The sequence below is a fragment of the Lepeophtheirus salmonis genome, chromosome 1, assembly GCF_016086655.4.
Source record: "Lepeophtheirus salmonis chromosome 1, UVic_Lsal_1.4, whole genome shotgun sequence".
NCBI lineage: Eukaryota > Metazoa > Arthropoda > Copepoda > Siphonostomatoida > Caligidae > Lepeophtheirus > Lepeophtheirus salmonis.
The window spans coordinates 20123030-20136474 of record NC_052131.2 but is presented as its reverse complement, the minus strand read 5'-3'; the positions used below and the strand labels follow the sequence as shown (position 1 = coordinate 20136474).

At 27.2% G+C, this 13445-nt stretch overlaps 1 protein-coding gene across 2 annotated transcripts in view; it reads left to right on the top strand.

Moving 5' to 3' along the window:
• Window positions 1-473: 473 nt before the first annotated feature.
• The window catches only part of LOC121115278 (uncharacterized), a 467901-nt gene continuing 454929 nt past the window's right edge, over window positions 474-13445 (top strand). For both annotated transcript variants that reach the window (XM_071889000.1, XM_071889004.1), the window contains exon 1: window positions 474-796. The gene's annotated coding sequence lies outside the window, so the exon portion shown is untranslated. The remainder of the gene's footprint in view (window positions 797-13445) is intronic.

The following is a 13445-nucleotide window of genomic DNA, read 5'->3' as shown; positions in this document are numbered from 1 at the left end:
AAAACCTATTGTCCTCCCTCCAGTGCTTTTCCATAAATATTTCAAAATAGTAAAGTAGTTGTTATATGTCTGTAAATAAACCAATAGATGTAAAAGTCCTATATTTTACAATTATGGCATGCAATATTCCCCTTACAATTTATTTTTTTTTGCCCATAGATCCTTTTTGTTGTTTATTCACCTAATATATTGTGTTTTTGCAGATTCAAGTACCAATGAGTGTGTTTTGTATAATACATTACACGGGATTTAGAAAAATACATATGACGAGAACATTTGGTTCGAGGGCAACCCAAAAATGGCGCAAATTTCATCTTTGAACCCTGCATTTGTTTAGTAATAGTAATAGTAGAGAAAAAGAGAGTCGCAAAGAAAAAAAAACAGCTTTCTTAGGTAAGCGCCTCCATCCTCAATGAAAAAAAAAAAAAGGAAACCCTATTTGAGTTGTATACATACACATATAATATTAAACTACAGATCGTAAAATTATATATACACAAATGTATTGCACGCTTAGTTGTACAATAAGTACTTCTTCTTTTTCTATGATTTACACTCACAAAAAGAGAAACGTTGTTAGTTGTTAGCGGTTCTTGAACGGTTTGAGTAGTAGATTGTTATATTTTTAAATTGTGCAAAGTGAGCAATTTATGTGAAAAAGGTGATATTTGTCATCCAGTTGTACATGTTTTTTTTTTTAGTGTTGGTGGTGATTTTGTGACTTTCTTCAGATAATTTTTATTTTTTTTTTTACAATTCATTCCTTATTAACAAGGATTTACACTTTTGAAAGCAGGTAATCATATTTTAATATAGGGTCTATTTTAACACTCCCTTACTCTACCCTAAAAATTAAAATATCTTTTTAATATATTTGGTGCTCCACGTTCTATACTTTATCATTTACTTCCTATATTCAATTTTGAGAGAGATATACTTCATAAAGTCTTGAGTTATTTTTTTAAAATTGATTTTCGAGGACAAATTCTGACTATAATTTTACAAAAAATTTATTTGAAGGCAATAGTTTACGTTATTTGATTTTTCTGATTTTCGTAATGTTAATATTCCCCATATTTATTCGACAGTGACGGCGTAATTATAATTTTAAGGCAGAAACTATGACTCTTTTTTGTACAATAATTTCGCATACAATAGAACGTATATGGTTAGCTTCCTTAAGTTTCATCAAATGATAGTTGAAACATTTCAATATTTTGGGGAAATTTTAGACAATAAAACATTCATTAAATAATAATAAAAATGTATTCCGATTTCAATCTTGAAATTTAAAAAAAAGATTTCCGTACTTCAACAAGAAAGCATATATGTTTCTAATATATCTAAAACCTCTACGATGAAAATTAGAAGGTCCTCTTTTGATAAAGTATTATACTTTGCTAAAATATCCATATTAATGTCAAAGTAACTCAACACACTCAAAAAATTATTTAGGTTAGGATTTAAAGGATATTACTACTTTTTAACTACTTTTTTTTAAGAAGCAAATATTACAAGTTCGACTCTTCACAAGAAAATAACAACTGAGAAATCACTCCTCACATGAATATATTTTTTGGGTGAAATTTTCAGAGATAAATTATGTTTTTTCAGCATAATTTAGTGTCTAAGACCTTACTGAAAATGTTTAGCTTGAAATAATATAAGAAAGATTTAAAGGGTCCAATAATTTTTGGAAAACAAGTTCTATTAAACGGTCGATTTGACACCTTAAGTTACAGATAAAATCTATATAAAATTCATATGTATGGGTCACGAAAAATGTAATTATAAATAACTAATTTCCTGTACAAATCCGCAAATTTGTATAAATTTGCAGTCGCCCACAGCTTGAAGCAAGCTAACAATCCAAAATCAAAAGTTGGCCAACCATCAACCTCCTCCCCATCAAATGTACCTCAGAAGAAACGATATGCCCCAAGACACTCCGAACCCCAATATTGAGTTATGTTCACGGACAGTTATATATACATAGAAATATATTTTCGTTCAGTTATTGCATAAAATCTTTAAAATGCACTTTTACCGTGAAACCGTGAGATCTGTAAAAACCACAATGGTTCTTGGTGTTATTTCCCCGTAAACTAAAAAAATTAAAGAATTTTTTCCCCAATGCTTTTCTCTTTGTGAGGACGTTCAAGGGTAAAATTTCAAAATTTTAGTGGTATTTGATTATTTATTATAGTTTTTTGAAAAAAAAACTTATAACAATATTGAGGAATATTTTTGAAATCAGACTGAATTTCTTCAACCTGCATTACAAATTTCAGAATTAGTAATTATTACCCGTAAAATAAAAAAAAACTATAAAAAAAATCATCTTTTTGAAATGTTTTTTTTTTTAATAAATACATGGTTTTGACAAATTTTTCATATATAAATTGCAAAATATTATATATATATTTTATTTTTTGAGACAATGTTAATATAGAAAACTTAACAGTTTACCCATATTACAACAAAAACATAGTTGTTATCTCTATAATATTAAATTTAGTGTGGCTGTTGTTTTCTTTAACTTCCCAAATCAGCTTTAATTTATCCTTCCATTCATAATTTAAGGATAAATCTTTAAGACAAAGATGATTGTGATTTATATAAACTAAAACTGCAACTTCTGTCATTTTGACAGCTTCTATTGGAGTGCTTGGCATTGACACTTTTTGTATAAGAAATTTATTGTCTTCACTTTTAAAAATTATAACTATCAAAGTTTATAATTCCATGTTGATAAAAAGAGTGAGTTATAGCAAAAATAAATATTGACAAATTTATAACAATTTAAACATAACAAGTAATTCAAATTATAAAATATTTAAAAAAATAATAATTTTTAAATGAATATTTAAAAATTACCACTGCTTTGGTATTGTTTTGTCTATGTTATAGCTCATTCTTACTATCTTGACCCTTTGTTAATGATCTGGGATATTACACACTCGATATGTATAGAAATATTTTAATATTCCTTTGAATATACATTTTTATAAACAATTCCTTTTTTTATTTTCACTATGCTTTGTGATTTATTCGTATATTTAAAACTTTTTATTGAGGTTTAATAAAATTTAATTGACTGTTATGCTTAAAAGTTGTTCCTTTTGATTTATTTGATTCTCTTTTTTGTCTATATAGCCTCTGAGACAATGTTATAATGTTGTAGATATGATTTTTTAAGATACGAGAAAATTTCATCAAAAATGGTTGTTTACTTATTTGACTCTCAAAATTCGCTTAAAATAATTAATTTTTCATATAAATTTTTATCAAGAATAAAAATGTAATGTTTTTTTAATAGAAATGAGAAATCATATCTCTTAACAAATCCCAACCTCATGCTTTTAAGATTATTAGAAAAAGAAAAAAAAAATCGATGTCTTATATTCATACAATAATTTTTAGCATTTTAATTGATATTTACGAGTGCAAAATGGAAGGAATAGTTTGAAAATTCTTCAAAATATAAATTACATAACTTTTATAATCATTCAACCATTTATCACGCAATGAAATACGTTTTATTTTTGGCGTTTCTATTTTACCAAGTTCAGAAATTGTGTTAATGAAAGAATATTTACTAACAGAGGGTTATAACATTCTTCTGAAATACTTAGAATGATTCTAGTAATGGCTTTTTATATCTTGGTAATAGACCTAGAGATTTCTTCCTTCCAATGAAAAAATCTATAGCCATTTCCTTTTCGTAAGAATTGTGTGTTTTTTATTTAGTAAATTAAGACGGCAACCATATAATATATACTTTTAAAGTTCGCAAACATTACATCTTTCATAACCAGGCGAGATCAATATTCTATGAATTAAATATTGCTTAGTTGCTTGTTTTTATACAAAATTTTCGTACTGTTGAATTACAAATGATGTCAAACTAAATATATATTTTATAGTGCTTTCTCAAAAGTGAGTTTAAAATATTATGTAAGGCTCTAAATATTATAATTTTTATAAAACTTTAAACTTTCTTATTTTTAATGGAAACTATTTGTTAGTCAAATATATCTTTATATATATTGAGACATATGTGTTGAAAATATTGTATATGACTAATGGTGGATACATAATAAATTATTCATGTTTTAATTATTGAGGTAACTGCTGTCTCCTTATTAAGGAGTCGTTTTTTTGTCAATATATCAGTTGGTATATTAAAGCATTCTTCTGCGTAATATCTTTTGTTGTGCTGATGAGATTTGCAAATGAAAAGGCAGTTTTACTAGTGCCCAAATCAGTACTCATTTTGATGAAGTGGATAGCGGGCACGAAAATTATATTTATAATTTTCTAAATGGTTCTGATACGGAATTTTATGTTTATAATGCTTACTGTTTATTTTTATGTAAATAACAAAAACTTTTGCTTGCAATTCACTTTTGAACCTTGATGAAAATATTCACGTTATTTTGTAAAATAAAAAAACAAGATTGCAAAAAAAAAAAAAAAAAAAAAAAACAACAACGACACACAATTTGAGGTGTACTGAAACAGCTCAAATGAAGCAACAATAAAACGTCGCGCTTGATCCGATTATTTTATACCATATTAATAAAAATACAGGATCTTTTGAAGTCATCAAAATAGTTATAAAAATGGATGAATTGAAAAAACTAGTGAAGGACCAAACATAAATTTATGGTGAATGAAATGGCCGAAACTTACAATCAACTCGGACCAAATCGATAAAAGATTTAAAATTAAGAAGAAAGAGCTTTTGTTCAATGTATGGCTTATGATGTACCCTTATGTTTATTAAAAAGATAAAAATTGCTTCCAAAAATATCAAATATAGAGTTTTTCAATAATTTATGTAAGAAAATGCTATAATATTTGTTTGTTCATAACAAATTGTTATTACATTGTAAGCAATAATATCATCTATATCTGTTTTGACAAATAGTATCTGAAAAAAAAAAGCACTCAAACATATTTAACAAATATGAAAAATGTATACATAAACTTAAATTTTTAAGGATAAAATAAACTCTTTTCACAGTAAGAGGGACCTCAGTGTTTCAAATATAAAATAAATATAATTTTGTTATTAATTTGAATACAGGTGGGAGGATTCTTTAGATCTAAAAAGACAACTGAAAAGAACTTAGTTTTGGATACTTTTTGGGTTATAAAGGGTTAAATAGACAGAAAAAATCCTTTAGTGAACAAAAACGTATCATGTACAGTGTAAAAAGGGTCTTATTTTCTTTTTAAATGCTTTTTAATGACTGCTGAATGGTTCTAAAAATTACAAGAAACTCTATAAAAAATTAAAATGAACCTCAAATTATCGTTTTTTTAAGCAATTTATTTTGTGAATAATAGTAAATGAATGTAATGTATCTTATGTCCTTAAATACCTTTTATATGCAAACATACTAATATTAATATAAGAAATAAAATTTATTCTTTACTCCTCAGCTTTTAAAACTTTGATCTCAAAATATAAAATTTTATCTTGCTATATATATTTATACGTTAAAAAGTAATTTTCAGATTTACAATCAAAAGGTGGAAAAGTTCTTAATTATCAAGTATTTGCTCAGAGGTACCAGTTCTTAAATATTGTCATCGAGTCCAATTTGAGTCTTAGAAAAAAACAAAAACACTTTGAGCTGTACTTTTTATCCAGTGATAAAATTTAACTGACTGTGTATAATAAATTATAAATATTTACAACTCCAATGTATTTATAAGGTTATATGAAGAGTATTTTTTTTTTAAATTAAACGATTTCCAGATAATTTGTTTAGGAATTGTTTGAAATCCAATAAAGTCTTCCAATATGAAAAATATCAATAAATAAAAACGTCTGAAAATTAAGTCCAATCCAAGTTATAAATCTTTTGGGGTCAAGGCAAACCAAAAATCTTTAATTTATGGACTCTAGTATCGAATCCAAATTCCCAAATACTGTTTAAATTATAATAATATCATAAATGATCAAATATGAGACTCCTGTAAATATCTAAATATTTTAATAACTATTATTACACGGAGCTGAAACAAACTAAAGTTCTAAGTCTAGAACACACAGTATTTTCAATTTAAGATACATAAATAATCTATTCAACAGGACGATCTATTTGTTCAACTCACTATTTAATTGAAATCGTGTAAGCCTATACACATGAATGAGGAAGTGAAAATGGTTAAGTTTTGGTTAGTATATATTTTTGTAGTAGCTTGTAACTTACAAAATATTACTGCTCTGATGCTTTAAAAATTCAAACGTATTACTAGACTATCTTTTTTATCCAATCTCAACCTCGACTGTGAAAGGGGAAAGAACAAACTTGAATAGCATATGACAGCTAATTGTCTTTATTTTCCTTGTTACCAATAATTAATTATGATTAAGAGAATAGTTATTAATTATGATATACATTGAATATGTTATATATTTTTTGATTTAATAACACGTAAAGTCAGCTGCTTCAATCTGATAAGGTGTTAAGTTATAAAAAATTAATGAAAATAGTTGGAAACAAAATAAAATACTTTTTTTTTCAAAAGCAAGCCGTGTTATTAAACAAGTAGAACTAACGTTTTTATAGTAACCGCTGTCAACAAATATGACTTCCATCAAACACTCACGATAATTTACATTCTTATACAGGAACTGAATTTTTATTTTTGATATCGACTGTCTTCTTTTTTTTAACCGAAAGGCATATCTTTTTTCGAAATAGTACATTTTCTATCTCCAGGTGAAAATGTAGCTTAACTTTACACAATTAATTCTTTGGTTAAAAAACCCAGCAAGGAACGACACTTGTAAGTCTAATTAAAAAAGGTAAATCGGAAAACCCAGAGATATGATTAGTAAATCAAATCAAGAACAGATGACCTCGACCAAGTTTTGCAAATAGTATTTGTTAAAAATTCATTATTTTGTATTATTATTATAATCATAGAGCCACAAAAAGAGCTCTTGGCCCTGTGTATATTATACTTTGTACTTTGGAGATAAGCCACTCAAACTTCCACCTACCATTACAACATAATGACGTTAAAATGAGCCAATCTGAGGATTACTCTTAAATCGAAGTTTATTTACATCTCTTTCCAATGTCTTATTATTTCTTAATTTTGGATTAGACAGTATTAAATCCATTGCTAGTTTTTCATATATATCAATGTTGTAAGAAAATTCTTTCTATTAATATCGTTATCGAAAAATAATAAATGATTTATGTTTGAGAAAGATATAACCCCTTGTGTGTAACTATTATGTATTTTTGTATGTTACCATCCCGGAAAAGTTTCTTAGTAGCATAAATCTGTCGCTGTTTTTGTTTTTATTTCATATGGAGAATTAAAATTTATGTTACCCGGTGAAAAAAAAAATCAATAATTGTAGAAATTTGACAAATATAGATTGATACCCATTGAATACGTACATTTCATCATCATTAAAGATAGTTATCAAAATGAAAATAAAAAAACTATCCACAGAAACTAATAAACAGCATATTGCTTACAAATGATATATTCTACCAACCTCCGTAAATATATTAACTAATATATTTATTTATATCATTAAAGGCCATAATCGATTTTATATAAATTCTTTACTACTTTTATTCTGAAAGTTCTTCTCATTCATCAAATGCGTGATTACAAAGCAAATTTAATGACTGTAACTAATCTCTTTCTGACTGTCGTTCGTTCAGTTATTCAACAATCTACATAGAAATGTTACCTTGAATTTGTCTTGTTGGAGATTGAGGATTCCTGTAAAAAGGCAGGATGTAATATGCAGACTTAGTTTAAAGCATTTTTGATGCAATTTTTAATTCTTATTAGGCATACAATTATTTCCTTTAAGAATACAATTTTATAAACTATATTGACATTAAAACAGAAAAAACATTTTCTTAAAAATTAATACATTTAACGTTCAGTAGACTATCATTAAAAACTACTATGTGTTGTGATATGCTTCCAGTTAAGAAGGAGTCCAGAATTTTAATCAAGATGGACAAACAGCTCGGAATTCCGGATGGAATACTCCTGTTTGTGTGCTTTGCCGCGTAGAGCATCTATAAACAAATTCAGTCACATTTTTAACAACAGACTATATTATTAGAATGTCTAAATGGAATAATAAAATGTTTGAATATATACAGAGCAGAGTAACTTAACTTATTTTTGGGGAAATAGCTGGAAAAACGTTGAATAATTAATCTTAATAGTCAACTGTTTGTTCTATATCATGGTATGTTTCCTCATTATCACAAGTGTACAAAGAATGAGGAGAAGGGAAGAGGATATCACTTATAATCAGAGTTGTAAAAAAACATGTCCCAGAAAAAGAGAGTGGCTATTTTCTAGTTGGTAATCTCAACAGGCTTTTTTATTTTCCAAAGCTATTATCATTATTTAATTATTGACGACATAATATATAAAAATAAAGTAACCATTAGTGCGTGAGCTCTTGAATGACGAATTACACAAAGTAACAAGCAAAGTTTTTTTTGTATGTTTTACATTCCGGTGGGACGTATTTTATGTATTACTGCTGATAAGCTCTTCCTTCACAACTCCTAGTCTTTCATTGTCATTTTTAATTTTGTATTAAATTTTATGAAATGGTATGAAAGCTATGTTGCTCTTCTACGAAACATTTTTCAGATTGTGGGGATGACCAAATTAATTTTCGGTTATTGCTTATTTTAGCCAATTGGAAAATTATGTTATTTGCAACAATGATAATGATAATTATAAATCAATGTAACAAATGATGAATGAAATTAAATAAATTATAATCTTCAAGACTTTTAAAGTATAATCAGCATTACATCATCAATAAAATTAATGCTAAATTTGATCAGCTGAACTATGGTTGTGTATGTAAATATGTAATTAATTTATTTTTTTAGTCTTTTCAACTTGAAACATTTTGTGGAATAAATTTTCAAAACAAAGATAAATGCGTATACTGTATGTATTGTAGTGTCACTGAAAAATTAATATTTTTTCCCTCAATCCATCAAAAATATAAGATTATACAAAGATGGATAAAAAGTCCCTCAAATTTCTTGATTGAGCTCGGGATGGATATACTCTAACTATAAATTACCCAAACGTATAGTTGTGATATATAATTTTATTTTATATAATATTTGTATTAGTAGAATAACATAGTTTCCATTCTCTTTTCAAGTAACCAAACAAAGAGGAACATGATGACCGGAGAATCAACGTATTGTCAGATTATTATCCCCTTTTATAAGCAGTTTCGTAATCAGGGTATTGTCATTTGCGCCTTATTTGAGTGATTATGGATTACTCAACATTGTTAGGGCCTATAAATACTATTAATAAAATGCTCTTGAGTGACTGACCCTCAGGTGATTACAGTACAAATTAGTATACTCATAATTTTATTTTTTCTTAGTCTTCTGTTGTTACTTACAATCAAGTAAAGATATACGATTTTCTCTAAATAAAAAAATATTCTATTAAATTCAAGGAGATACTCGAAGAAAGTGATCTTGTGGGTTCTGCAGCAAGGCATAGGAAGAATCCTATGCATACATTTTTTATTAACAACAAAAATGGAGTGGCCAAAAGCACTGGACTCAATCAGTTCATTTGGCCCCTAATAATAGTCAGTGTAAGATAATACGAACAAAGCACCATAAGCCCGTTTCAGTAACCATTAATTCTTCCCAAAACACATGAAAAAGCCATTGAAACTCTTTTTTGGAAGACAGCCAAACAAATGTAAATATTAAATTTATCCTCAAAACTACAATTGAAAGTCATCAATCTGTCGCTTCATGCCCTAAAATTAATCTTTGACTGCACTAAAAGAGAATACATTAAACTAAATGATAAGGCAAATAAGGAAACGAGAATGAAGAAGCTATTTTTATTTGTATGCATAGCAAACTTTTAAAATAATCAGATTTCAAAGAAAGGTATTAACATACTCAAATCTATTTAAATCATTTGACTACTTTGTGAAGATGCTACATAGGTAAAGTGCAACCATTCTCGTGAAGTTATTACCAGAACAATTATTGATGTAGCTTCGCAGTCTGAAATTACGGGCAATGTTATTTATCAATGTAGTTTTACTCCAGAAATAAAATATAATATTGTCAAAATACAAAATTTTGTCGAAAAAAAGTTAGTTTTATTATTTTTAAAAGTTTTGTGTATAACAAAACAATTTTATCATAAAAACTTTTTAGATCATTTTTTGGGAATTTGTGTATTAGGTGATCTAGGCTTTAAGCTTTAATCAGAAAGTACTTTCTGAGAATTACGTTATAAGTAGTATGTATATATTAATATAATAAGTTTGAGAGGTACCAAAACCATGATATGACTGTTAATAATATAATCATGTATTTGATTAATTGTAGGATATAAAAAAATATTAACGAGAAAGTATATTAATCTAATGTAAATTGAGCTTCCTCACGAAAAAACGATTTATATATATTATTAAATATTGGTATAATTTTTGCAATGGCTGAATTATTTAATACATGTAGTCCCTAATTTATTGAGACCTTCGTTTTTTTAGATTTTTTAAGACATTTACTTACATTTGTAGGCAGAATATATACATTCATACCTTTTATTTCTATCATTACCCATATTATATAGTATATAAAAACCATTTATGTGAAAGTACATAAAGAAATATTTAATCTATATTTAATATACTTTACACATTATCAATGTGCAAATATGATTGTTATTTATAGTATGCGAAAGCAAATCTTACCCCACCAATTAGAACTCCATAAATACATTTGTACTTGCAATTGATGTAGACTATAAAAAAACAATTTTTTCAAAATATATCAGCTTTCATAGACTGTATGATCAGTTACAATACGTCAACAAAAAAACGACAATGGAAACAAAACAGCAACAGATTGCAGATCTTCCCCGGGCCTATCACATTGTAAAATAAGTCACAGAAATTGTGATTTGATTATGTCAAGAGGTTTATTTAAAGCGGTAAGAGCCTTTCAAGCCAGACAAAAAAAAAAATTATGCTAACTATCCCGAAGGGAAGTACTAATGGCATCAAGACTCAGCACTTGGCCATAAGACCATAACAATTCAAGCCTGGTGCCAAAAAAGCCTATATTACTTCTGACTAACAAACTTGTGGTTCACCAGACTCTCGTTCATTATTACCGAACAAGATCTGTTCTATACAGAATAAAATAACTCCCTCCACTTCCATTACCTTAATTTTTCAATTCATCAAATTATGAAAAAATAATACTAAAAAAAACTGCCAAATAATCTAGCTAATCATTAAAATTATTTTCACAAACAAAAATATAAATTTTATTAAAAAACTAATTTACTATCCTTCCCAAAAAATTGGATAGGCATTATATAATAAAATAGAAGGTGAAGCAAATTTAAGATATTTCAAAAAATGGGTTAGATCAACACCCCCTAGGAAGTAACGAAGGGTTAAGAAATAATCCTTCGATGAATGTTTTTTTTTAGTTTCATTTAATAAAAAAACTACAGAACTGAAGTAAAAGAACTGCAATAATAGAGATATCCACAATAATATCTTTCTTAGATAAAAGGTATATCTTAATTATACTTCACCTAAACAGATGCAATAATTTATTTCAAAAACCAAAATTGATGTCTTTTTTTATTTTTAAGTGAACCATTGCTACTTCTCATAACTTTTTAAAAGACTTGTTTGAGCTATGCCATATTATTTATAAAGTTATTTATGTAATTATATTGGGGGTTTTCCGGGATTTATAGGGGTTTTACACTGACTGGAAAACCAGCCTTAGTTATATCATAGTTAACTTCATTTAATTATTATAATTTTATTTATATACACTCCGAGTTGTCTTCTAACTCTCGGGTCGGGTTGTATATTTCAGTTTTACAACGCACTAGATTTGCCACAAATTGGCTGTTATATGGTTTCTATTTAAGTTTCGATTGCAGTTCGAACCAAATTATGTAATATAAAAAAGAATTACCCACAGATTTAAAAAAACAAAACAGAGTTCTATTAATGGTTATAAAAAAGAGAGAAATGTGAATACGAGGGTTGTGTGAAAGGTTTCTGACTTAACAAAGATTCCAAATTATTATTTTATTTTTCAAGAAAGTATCCATTGTAACTCTACACACTTCTCCCCGTGATGCTCCTACCTCTGTAACACCCCCAAGTTGTAAAAACATGAGCTTTGAATTTGTATCCTACATTTTATATTTTAAATAAATTGATATTTCATTCAGGTAAAAGTAATTTTATTTTATTGTATTTTGATGGCCGAGAATTGATGCTATGCCTTAATTAAAACTATATATTGTAGTATAACTCCCAAATTCAACAAATTAAGATAAAAAAGTATGACTGTGAAAATATGAAGTTATTTTTGTGCTAATAATTATACTTTGAATGTTACATATAAAATAATGCAAATAGTTTGTAAACCCGAAACTTACAAAAGTATTTAATAAAAATTTGATGGAGGTTTCATCAAACAAACAACAGCTAAACCAAAAACTTTTTTTTTTTAATTCCATGCTTTAAGTGTAAAATATCTGGGCAATATTATAAAGAAGTCCAGTACAGGCACATAAATAAAAATGAACCAAAAATTTATGCACCAACAATGTGGTGGACTTATGCCCTACCTCCAGGTGGCCCTCTTCCGGTCCTGACCTCATCCCCCTGTACTTTGAAGTTTGGGATGTCTACAGAGGATAATGTATGTGGCGCCTATCAGCCAAATTTGAATTCATTCTGAGCTCCCACGTGGTACATAATAGACACAAAATTCATCGTTAAATCTTGCTAATCTGTCGAGGCGTCTATTGCATATACAGGAGGATAGATTGAATTAAAAATGTAGATGTATATATTCTTCAAACATATCACAAATTGGTTTTGAGTTCTCTTTTCTGGATTCTATACAAAACACGTTTTTCGATGTTTAGTCATGCTAGTGTAGTTATTATTGAAATCAGTAGTATAGACCCATAAAGGCCGATATTGTTGTATTGGTAAAATTTCAAAATGTTATTATTCTTTAAAAATATTATATATAAACATTTAAATTGTATTTATTATTTTTCTTTAACGGAATACCATTTCAAAACAATTTCCTAAAAAATGAAAAACTCAATCAATCTAGATTTAAATATAATGAGGTATAAGGAAGTAATCTATTATCAAAGACACGACCATAAAATAATCTAACTTTTTCAACATCAATAAAACAAGAATTGTAAGAAATCTTTTTAGTGAAGCGTAAAATAATAATAATATTCTCCAAGAAAGTAATTTATTTTGGGTAACATAATTTACAATTCAAATAAATATCTTTAATATTCTGATTATTATTGTCATTGAGATATGCCTACAGATCTTCAATAAGTATAATGCATCG